General features: G+C 44.9%; 1 protein-coding gene across 3 annotated transcripts in view; it reads left to right on the forward strand.

Annotated features, from left to right (window-relative positions):
* The first annotated feature begins 224 nt into the window (after nt 1-224).
* Nucleotides 225-12,089, forward strand: part of mapre3.S (microtubule associated protein RP/EB family member 3 S homeolog) — a 28,788-nt gene continuing 16,923 nt past the window's right edge. Inside the window, exon 1 of one of the 3 annotated variants that reach the window (XM_041563930.1) lies at nt 225-376. The gene's annotated coding sequence lies outside the window, so the exon portion shown is untranslated. 3 annotated transcript variants of the gene reach the window in all.

Below are 12,089 nucleotides of genomic sequence, written 5' to 3' on the forward strand. Positions count from 1 at the left end.
TCTGATGATACAGCAGGTGGCGCCAGTGAAGTAAGAAATATTCCAGCACAAGAGTCAGTCCGTCAGTCCGTCAGTCCGTCAGTGAGTGGGAAGAATAAGCGAGTGGCAAATAGAAGGGAATGAATAGAAAGAGCCTGGGGTTGAGCTGTCAGTCACAGAGACAACACGTGACACCAGTAGGACACACCTGAGACATCCCCCCCAATGACTGTGTCACGTGATTGCGCAGTCCAGTCCGGGGTAACGTCCCCCAATCCCCCCGGTGTCTCCAGTTGTTGCGCATGCGCGGGGGCTGCTGGGCGTGTTCCAGTCACACATTGCGGAGGCCTCGCTGGGAGTCGCTCGTATCGGAGGTTTATGGGGGTGACCGAGAAACGTGAGTCACTGACACTTCATCTTCCCCATTGTCTCTCTCTGTATCTGCCGATCTGATCCCTTTGTATCGCTCCCTCTGTCACATCCTCTACCGACCCCTCCTGTAACGTCCACTGCCCGACCCCATCCCCCAATTGTCACCGACACTGTCGCACCTGCACCAAAATCACTCGCACCCCCCCCACTGCACCCAATGTACCACTAGTAACTACTCACCCTCCTACTGTATCTCCAATTGTGCCAACTCACTGTCCTACTGTATCTCCTCTTGTACCTACTCACCCTCCTACTGTATCTCCTCTTGTACCTACTCACTGTCCTACTGTATCTCCTCTTGTACCTACTCACTGTCCTACTGTATCTCCTCTTGTACCTACTCACTGTCCTACTGTATCTCCTCTTGTACCTACTCACCCTCCTACTGTATCTCCTCCTCTTGTACCTACTCACCCTCCTACTGTATCTCCTCTTGTACCTACTCACCCTCCTACTGTATCCCCTCTTGTACCTACTCACTCTCCTACTGTATCTCCTCTTGTACCTACTCACTCTCCTACTGTATCTCCTCTTGTACCTACTCACTCTCCTACTGTATCTCCTCTTGTACCTACTCACTCTCCTACTGTATCTCCTCTTGTACCTACTCACCCTCCTACTGTATCTCCTCCTCTTGTACCTACTCACCCTCCTACTGTATCTCCTCTTGTACCTACTCACTCTCCTACTGTATCTCCTCTTGTACCTACTCACTCTCCTACTGTATCTCCTCTTGTACCTACTCACTCTCCTACTGTATCTCCTCTTGTACCTACTCACTCTCCTACTGTATCTCCTCTTGTACCTACTCACTCTCCTACTGTATCTCCTCTTGTACCTACTCACCCTCCTACTGTATCTCCTCCTCTTGTACCTACTCACTCTCCTACTGTATCTCCTCTTGTACCTACTCACTCTCCTACTGTATCTCCTCTTGTACCTACTCACTCTCCTACTGTATCCCCTCTTGTACCTACTCACTCTCCTACTGTATCTCCTCTTGTACCTACTCACTCTCCTACTGTATCCCCTCTTGTACCTACTCACTCTCCTACTGTATCCCCTCTTGTACCTACTCACTCTCCTACTGTATCCCCTCTTGTACCTACTCACTCTCCTACTGTATCCCCTCTTGTACCTACTCACTCTCCTACTGTATCCCCTCTTGTACCTACTCACTCTCCTACTGTATCTCCTCTTGTACCTACTCACTCTCCTACTGTATCCAATGTACCACTAGTAACTACTCACTCTCCTACTGTATCTCCTCCTCTTGTACCTACAGAGACACCCCCTTATATTCTGCAAGTGTGGGATATGGGGGCAGTGAGTAGGGTTGCACTTTTGGTAAAGTTCTATTAGTGGACAAATTTGCTTTTCTCTTGTGCAGAATTCCCACATTGCTTCTCTATGCGGGGGATGTGTGTGTTGCACGGGGCTTACACTCAGTCTGTTTTTTTGGTTGCCAGTGTTAGTGACCATAACAACCATTTAGTATTTCATTTACAGCCTAAAGGGAAGAAGTGAATGAAACAATTCCAATTACTTTCTATTTTCTATGTGTGACTGTTTTACTAATATTGAAGTATAAAGTTGTATTATTCGCCTTTTTATGTTTCAAAGCAGCTCTGAGAGATGGGCGGGTCGGCGACTCTGTAACTGATGTAAATTGATACATTTAGTTGATCGATGTGTTTGTCCCTGCTGAGCAGAATCCCTGAGTGACATTAAAGGCAACTGTTAGACTTGATACAATAGTTACACTTATATTCCCCATAGATCTGACTGAGACATGCACCAACTCATGCACCAACTCATGCACCAACTCATGCACCAACTCATGCACCAACTCATGCACCAACTCATGCACCAACTCATGCACCAACTCATGCAGGGGTGCCCAGGACGTTGATCGTGGTTTACTAGTAGATCCCTGTATTGTTCCTGGTAGACTGTGACCGACCAGAGAGAAAGGGACGTGGAACACTTGGGCAGCGGCGTAACTAATGGTGGCCATAGACGCAAAGATCCGCTCGTTTGGTGACATTGCCAAACGAGCGGATCTTTCCCTCATATGCCATTAACGAGCACGGCTATATCGGGGTAATCTGAAAGTTCGCCCGTATGGCTGAACGATCCGATTACAATGGGCTCCGGCGGGATCAGTCGGATCAAAATCAAACCTGAACGATCGACCAAACGACCGATCTCCACCAGACGAAAGATGTCGGCACTCTCCACACACGATCCGAAAATCGTACGAATCCTCGATTCAAAGTCATGTCAAAAAAATAGTTTTTTCAAAATGAATCAGTTAATAGTGCTGCTCCAGCAGAATTCTGCACTGAAATCCATTTCTCAAAAGACCAAACAGATTTTTTTATATTCAATTTTGAAATCTGACATGGGGCTAGAAATAATGTCAATTTCCCTGCTGCCCCCAGTCATGTGACTTGTGCTCTGATAAACTTCAATCACTCTTTACTGCTGTACTGCAAGTTGGACTGATATCACCCCCTCCCTTCCCCCCCTCCCAGCAGCCAAACAAAAGAACAATGGGAAGGTAACCAGATAGCAGCTCCCTAACACAAGATAACAGCTGCCTGGTAGATCTAAGAACAGCACTCAATAGTAAAATCCAGGTCCCACTGAGACACATTCAGTTACATTGAGAAGGAAAAACAGCAGCCTGCCAGAAAGCATTTCTCTCCTAAAGTGCAGGCACAAGTCACATGACCAGGGGCAGCTGAGAAATTGACAAAATGTCTAACCCCATGTCAGATTTCAAAATTGAATATAAAAAAATCTGTTTGCTCTTTTGAGAAATGGATTTCAGTGCAGAATTCTGCTGGAGCAGCACTATTAACCGATTCATTTTGAAAAAAACATTTTTTCCCGTGACAGTATCCCTTTAATGTTCAGAAGCTGTTTCAGCGCAAGCAGCAGGCTCTAGGACCGCTCCTCCATTTCCCACGGTGGCTCCTCCCCTCGTGTCTGTTCTTGTTCTGCTGCGTCGCTGCTGTGTGAGTGTCACTAGTCCAGGCCGCGTCTCGTCACTACCCGACCGTCTCCTCCTGCTGCTTCTTCAGCCTTAAGGTTTGTGTTCTGACTTATCACCTAATGTTGAAGGGAAAAAATACCAAGAAATGATCAACGATTTGCAGCTCCGAAAGTCAACACGACTTTTCTGTCTGTCCGTGTATTTATTAAGCCTTTATTGAGCCTTTTTACAAATTAGGGATTAATTCTCACTGTCGGGAGTATTGGCTTTATGGAGAAATATTGTTTTTCTCTTCCATTCAGGTTCTGAAGCTTCGGTTCATGTTTCCAACTTCAGACTATTTCTACTTTTGTTATTATTGATCCTCAGCAACTTGCTCCTGTTTTTATTTCAGTAGTGGAGGGGAAAAAAGAATCTGATGAAAGGTATAGAAAAAGGCAAACTCATTCATTTTCTCTCTCTTGATTGCTAAAAGATAATGTTTTGTTAATGTTAATGTCATTTTGGGGACTAATGTTTATGGAGAGACATAAATAACAGATAAAAACCAGCAATGTTACTATCCTGGTCATGTTTTGGCAGCCAGGACTTCAACGTCTTTGTAATATTTGTATTCAATGACCCTGGGCACAAGCCAAGTCTCATAACTGCAGAATACAATCTTATACAATCTTATACAATCTAATACAATCTTATACAATCTTATACAATCTTATACAATCTAATACAATCTAATACAATCTAATACAATCTAATACAATCTAATACAATCTAATACAATCTTATACAATCTTATACAATCTAATACAATCTAATACAATCTAATACAATCTTATACAATCTAATACAATCTAATACAATCTAATACAATCTTATACAATCTTATACAATCTAATACAATCTAATACAATCTAATACAATCTAATACAATCTAATACAATCTAATACAATCTAATACAATCTAATACAATCTTATACAATCTTATACAATCTTATACAATCTAATACAATCTTATACAATCTTATACAATCTAATACAATCTTATACAATCTTATACAATCTTATACAATCTAATACAATCTCAACAGATAGAAGCAGCAAGAGGTTTACTGGGAAACAGACATGGAGATATGTCGAACATATTATATAAAGAACTAGACATTAAGCCCGTTAAATTAACGGGCGCTAGAACATATGTAGCCAAACATTCGCCAGCATACCTCCCAACATTTCAGAATAAGAAAGAGGGACAAAATTGTTTGCACAGGGACTGGACGCAGAGACACTTCAACTTTATTATAGAGGATAAACAAATCTCTTTTGAGAAATGGATTTCAGTGGAGACTTCTGCAGGATTAGCACTATTGAATGATGTATTTTGAAAAACACATTTTTCCCATGAGCATATCCCTTTAAGCATAGATTTTTTTTGGGGGGGGGGAGTTTGCAGGGGTGACTTTAAGTTAACATGACTGGCCAAACACCCCAAATCTGATCAGCCAACACCTAGACACTTTCTATTGTGGACATCGGCAGTTACAATAAAATAGGCACAGCAGATCCTATGCACTATCCTTATGCACTAAGAGCACAACAGTTCAGCGGTGCTTTACTGTAGAGAAGAGCTTTGTATACCAAGGGAATATCCAGATGTGACATTACTGCACCTTTGCCAGAAACATTCAGTTGTTCCAAGGAGCTAATTCAAGGCAAAGCTGCCCCAGTTCAGAGAGCACTGACCCTTGGATGTGACTCCTTACAGCTCTAATGATATGAGCACAAACACTCCAACACACACGCAGACATGCACAGTATATGCACCAAATGAACAACTTGACATCCACACTACAGTCTAGAACCCTAGGGCCGCAGTTCAGCAACAACTGAAGGTTGCACATTTCAATTTAAAATGATCACATATAACCCTGGCATGCCAAGAAAAATAAATACAGAAAGCTACATTTCTTCAGCAGCAAAAGCAAAGCGGTGTTCCTAAAAACGAAACGTAAATTCAGTAGCTCGACGCATTCCACTGACCTTGTGCAATTGCTATAGATTCAAATTTGTGCAGTTCCCGCAGGAGGCAGCTCCTCTCGGTGGCGTGCAGGCTGTAGATGAAGTCCTTGGCCCCTTGAGCCGTGTTTAGGGATTCAATAGGCGCCTTTCTTGGGTGAGTGCCCAACAACCTGCAGCTTAGCATGGCTGCGCCCCTGGTGCACTGTTGCTTGCCTACCCCTAGCCTGCTCCATGTCTTCAGATACACAGCAGGGCGCAGAGCAGTCCGACTCACAAACGGTAACATTGACATTGTACTCGGTACTGCGCATGCCTCAACTCCCTGCGCGCTCATTGGCTGGGATCGTACGGCGCGCTCATTGGCTGCATATACGCAGCATATGCGCAGTTGGGAGGTATGCGCCAGAGACGGTCCGTGGGGCACATGTGCAGTAGCGCAATCCCACGGACACAGGGACTGGACGCAGAGACACTTGGACTTTATTATAAAGGATTATAGAATCTTCCACAACCATTTGGAGAACCATCCAACAAATTTATGGGCTTCGGATACTTGTATGATAGACGACTCACTATTTTTTTGAAGGTAGATCTCCTGATGGGGGTCAGGCGTTGAGAGTAGATCTCAGGGTAACAAAGTCTGGGCACCCCTGAATTAAGCCAATTGAAACCTGCCCCTGGATCACTCAGCTGCCTCACTCACACTCACACTCACACACCACAGGCACCGGCATCCAACGTTACACTGAGATTTTGGAAAAATGGGCATAAACAAAAAATAGAAATTGAAAAAAGTCTTTATTTCTGGTGAAGTGTTTGGAGGGTCCATTAATGGTTGTCCATTAAACACTAAGATAGAGATCAGAACATTTTTAAACTTCTTAACACCAGCTCTCCCATAATAAACCAATACATAAGGGAAAACTATGACTGAAATGCAGGCGAGCAGATGCAATTCTGAAAAGGGTCCTGCCCACAAGAGCTCACCATCTATACTGAGCCCATGCGTAGGCCTTCAGTGTCGGCTGGGGGAGTCCTCGGGTGCCTATAGAAAATTCTGTATCAGCCCAAAGCAACCACAGCCCTTTAGCAGTAAAGATCTGTGTCTCCAAAGATGCCCCAGTAGCTCCCCATCTTCTTTTCTGCTGATTCACTGATTCACATGCTCTGTGCTGCTGTCACTTACTGAGCTTAGGGAGCCACTCACAATATACAGTACACATAGAATAGAAATGTCACAATATAAGGCTGATTAGTAATTAATACACATAATTACTAGATGGCAGCACAGAAACCAGTGCAATTAGCATCAGAATTGAATAATCAGCAAACCTGTAGCATCAGCTTATATTACAGCCAGGGAAGCTCATTTTCTGCTGGATAATTAGTGACGAGCCCTAAGCTTAGCTTCTCAACAGCCAATCAGAGCCCACTGAGCATGTGAGTGTCACAGACACTTTCCAAGATGGTGACCCCCTGTGACAAGTTTGAAGTCCTGGATCATTGCTGCTATAGAGATGCAGAACCTTAAGGTTTAAGTTCAATATAGAGTGTAATATTTGGCCATAGGCACACTCCTTTTTAGGGTTTAGTTCTTTAAACCCCTGGTATCATGAACTCCTCCGGAGACACCAACAGCAGCTTGGAAAAGGGCGGGTCTTGTTTATACAGAATTCATTTTTTTTTTTTTTTAAAGGAATTGTTCAGTGTAAAAATAAAAACTGGGTAAATAGACAGGCTGTGCAAAATAAAAATTGTTTCTAATATAGTTAGTTAGCCAAAAATGTAATGTATAAAGGCTGGAGTGATTTGATCTATAACATGTCAGTCAGAACACTACTTCCTGCTTTTCAGATCTCTTCGTTTACACTGACTGGTTACCGTGGTTATCAGGCAGTAACCAATCAGAGACTTGAGGGAGGGTCACATGGGACATAACTGTTGCTTTTGAATCTGAGCTGAATGCTGAGGATCAATTACAAACTCACTGAACAGTTATGTCCCATGTGGCCCCCCTTATAGTCACTGACTAACTCAGAGTTAGAGAGCTGAAAAGCAGGAAGTAGTGTTCTGGCTATTATGTTACACATCCACTCACTCCAGCCGTTATACATTACATTTTTGTCTAACTAACTATATTAGATACATTATTTATTTTGCACAGCCTATCTATTTACCCAGTTTTTATTTTCACACTGAACTATTCCTTTAAATCTCCCTCTGAGCACATGGGGAAATCATGGGTGATAGCAAAAAAAGAAGTACTTTTATAATAGGAAAATAAACATGAAAATCAGAAAAGAAACAATGGTAAAACGTTATCTGAGGTCGGAATAGGCTCAGGCAAATAGGGGAGAGAAGTGTCTGTAGAGAGATATGTACTATCTAGTATTTACCTGCGGGGCACATAATGGCTCAATGGCAGGGCAAGATGAAGATAGTAGGGCAAGATGGAGACAGTAGGGCAAGGATGGGGACAATTAGGGGAGATGGTGACAATAAGAGGAGATGGAGACAGTAGGGCAAGATGGAGGCAGTAAAGGGAGATGGTGACAGTAGGGCAAGACGGAAACAGTAGGGCAAGACGGAGACAGTAGGGCAAGGATGGCGACAATAGGACAAGATGGAGACAGTAAGAGGGGATGGTGACAGGGCAAGACGGAGACTGTAAGAGGAGATGGTGACAGTAGGGCAAGGATGGGGACAGTAAGAGGAGATGGTGACAATAGGGCAAGGATGGGGACAGTAAGAGGAGATGGTGACAATAGGGCAAGGATGGGGACAGTAAGAGGATATAGTGACAGTAGGCCAAGGATGGAGACAGTAAGAGGAGATGGTTACAATAGGGCAAGATGGAGACGGTAAGAGGAGATGGTGACTGTAGGGCAAGGATGGGGACAGTTAGGGGAGATGGTTACAATAGGGCAAGATGGTGACAGTAGGGCAAGACGGAAACAGTAGGGCAAGACGGAGACAGTAGGGCAAGGATGGCGACAATAGGACAAGATGGAGACAGTAAGAGGGGATGGTGACAGGGCAAGACGGAGACTGTAAGAGGAGATGGTGACAGTAGGGCAAGGATGGGGACAGTAAGAGGAGATGGTGACAATAGGGCAAGGATGGGGACAGTAAGAGGAGATGGTGACAGTAGGGCAAGGATGGGGACAGTAAGAGGAGATGGTGACAATAGGGCAAGGATGGGGACAGTAAGAGGAGATGGTGACAATAGGGCAAGGATGGGGACAGTAAGAGGAGATGGTGACAGTAGGCCAAGGATGGGGACAGTAAGAGGAGATGGTGACAATAGGGCAAGGATGGGGACAGTAAGAGGAGATGGTGACAGTAGGGCAAGATGGAGACAGTAAGAGGAGATGGTTACAATAGGGCAAGATGGAGACGGTAAGAGGAGGTGGTGACTGTAGGGCAAGGATGGGGACAGTTAGGGGAGATGGTTACAATAGGGCAAGATGGTGACAGTAGGGCAAGGATGGGGAAAGTAAGAGGAGAAGGAGACAGTAGGGCAAGATGGAGACAGTAAGAGGAGATGGTGACAGTAGGGCAAGGATGGGGACAGTTAGAGGCGATGGTTACAATAGGGCAAGATGGAGACGGTAAGAGGAGATGGTGACAGTAGGGCAAGGATGGGGACGGTTAGGGGAGATGGTTACAGTAGGGCAAGATGGAGACAGTAAGAGGAGATGGTGACAGTAGGACAAGGATGGGGACAGTAAGAGGAGATGGGGACAGTAAGAGGAGATGGTGACAGTAGGGCAAGGATGGGGAAAGTAAGAGGAGATGGTGACAGTAGGGCAGTGATCCCCAACCAGTAGCTTGTGAGTAACATGTTGCTCTCCAACACCTTGGATGTTGCTCCCAGTGGCCTCAAAGCAGGAGCTTATTTTTGAATTCCAGGCTTGGAGGCAAGTTTTGGTTGCATAAAAACCAGATGTACTGCCAAACAGAGCCTCAATGTAGGTTGACAATCCACATAGGGGCTACCAAATGGCCAATCATAGCACTTATTTGGCAACCCAAGATCATTTGCTATGCATGTATTGCTCCCCAACTCCTTTTACTTCTGAATGTTGCTCACAGGTTTAAAAGGTTGGGGATCCCTGCAGTAGGGCAAGGATGGGGACAGGGGAGATGGTTACAATACGGCAAGATGGAGACGGTAAGAGGAGATGGTGACAGTAAGGCAAGAATGGGGACAGTAAGAGGAGATGTGACAATAGGGCAAGGATGGGGACAGTAAGAGGAGATGGTGACAGTAAGGCAAGATGGAGATAGTAAGAGGAGATGGTGGCGTTTCCTACCAGCTGATACAATGTTTTCCAATGTTCCTCACAAGAACAAGGACAAGTCTCTGTATATTTGATTGATTTGCATGAGCTGAGGAGCCTGGGGGGATTGGGATGCCGACCTGCTGTCCCACCATTCCTTGACCTGCTTTCCTGATGGGGGATGGGGGGTCCTTCTTTACAAGGACCCTTTCAATGACAGTGGAAGGGCATATTTACAAACATGGGTACTACAGGACTTTGGCTTTGGGCCTCTGTCACTGGCTTGTAGGGTCTAGTTGGCAACGTACACTGAGAGCTGAATGACTGGCGCCCCTTTTTAGCAACAATGGGGTTCACAGTGTGTTTTCTGTAGGGCTCAGAATTAGTTACCCCACTCCCCAAGAGTGTGGGCAGTTTGTGATGCCCCTGGGCAGAGTTTGTCCCATGCACAGTCCAGCCCTGTTCTCTAACTCTGCACCGTTCACTGCCCAGTAATTGGAACATTGGGGGGTGGGGGTGCTCCATGCAATAAGTGACAGCAATTAATGTTCTTAATGAGGCTGCACACGTTACAAGACATGTCAGCAGTTTAGGAATGTGGCAGTTGGAATGTGATTTAATGGCTCAGGGAGCGCTGTTTGGTAAATCTCTGACCTTTCAGCCTATCTACTGCCTGGGGATGCTGGGAAATGTAGTCCACCAGCACAGGCTGTAAGTTTTAATTATATATTTTCATGCCAATTGTGCTCTTGCTTGTGTATCTACTGGGAATTCACCACTATATGGCCAGACCTTGTGCTGTGAATGTCATATCCATAGCATATTGCAGCTGTAGTTTTCTTCACATGGGCTTGGTTGTCAGAGGGTGCTGGGAGTTGTACAGTTGTGACTTCTGCACATTCCTCTTCTGAACTCAAGTCCTAATTTAAATCAACTACTTGTGCCCACTGTGCACCCACTGTGGGTATCGAACCTCTGCAGCCTTGTTTGCTATGGGCTTCCCAGCCTTATAATCCCCCCTTTGTTCTCCTCTGAGCCGACCATTGTGTTGCTATGGGGAGTGAGGGGCACGGTTGGGGGTTGAGTGAGAGGCCGGCAGGCAGAGGGGCTCTTGGCCAAACTGGGGCCCCTCACTGGAATAGAAGGAAACATGAGAAACTGACTGCACAGAGTCCTCATTCTTTCAGTCTCCCCATGGGAGGGGGTGGAGGTTAGAGAATTGTCAGCCTTCTGTGATTGGTGCAGCCTCCAGGCAGGATTCCCCTGTCTCCATCACGTTGCCATTGGTTGTTGCACTGTTTGTCCTGCTACAACGAGGGAGGTTCCTGCAGCCCCAAGGGAGGTTCCTGCTGCTTCTCTGATAAACACTGCACAATGCAGCCCCACATGCGATAGTGAGTCTCCTGCACGTCTCATTCCAAAACTGCTGGAGGTCCCACTCTGCCCTGTGCTGGCAGCCCTCCAGTATTAATCTCATGGTGGTACCTTCTATTACTCTGCTGCTGGAAACATTTCAGCTTCTCTGCTCTCCAGGCCAGTGGATTACAGACATGAATGAACCTTCTATTTCATTCAATCTCTCCAATTCCCACCACCCCTGCCGGGAATCTGTTATCTGTATCCACCCTCTTTATACACAACTGCACTGGTTTTATTCAATATCAGGCTCTGGATGCCCCAATAAAGGGGAAGTAAAGAGTAAAATAGAATAAGGCTAGAAATGCTGTATTTTGTATACTAAACATAAACATGAATTTACTGCACCACAAGCCTAATCAAACAAATGATTTATGCTTTCAAAGTTGGCCACAGGGGGTCACCATCTTGTAACTTTGTTATACATCTTTGCAAGACCAAGACTGTGCACATGCTCAGGGTGGTGCTGTTGGGAGGTCAAATAATATCTGCCAGAAGCCAATACACAAGACTGATTAATAATCAGAATATACAGACTGCACTGGGCCCTGTGTTGTCATGTCATCTAATGTGGATTTTATAGTTTTTGTATTGTTTAATACATACATGAAAGGGATTTTAAAGGCAAAAATAAAATCCAATACAAATCTCTACACAGTCATCGGCTGCTCTACAGGGAAACAAACAAAGCTGCTCGAGTTCTGGGAAATAAGGTGAGGGCTCCTCCTGCTGGTTGAAAGTATGATTGTTTCCCTGCAGATCAGTTAGGGACTGTCTGAAGTTTCCTATCCACAGCAGTCAGAACAAATAAACGAAGGGGGAATTTCACTGCATACAGTCAGATTTATTATAAAAGTGGTCGAATTTTTTTAATTACCGTATATTAGAGAGAGATTTATTTTTCATTAAAGAAAGTAAAAATGGATTTCATTCTTTTGCCTTTATATCCCCTTTAAGCTTT

This window comes from Xenopus laevis, chromosome 5S (genome assembly GCF_017654675.1).
Source record: "Xenopus laevis strain J_2021 chromosome 5S, Xenopus_laevis_v10.1, whole genome shotgun sequence".
Taxonomy (NCBI): Eukaryota; Metazoa; Chordata; class Amphibia; order Anura; family Pipidae; genus Xenopus; species Xenopus laevis.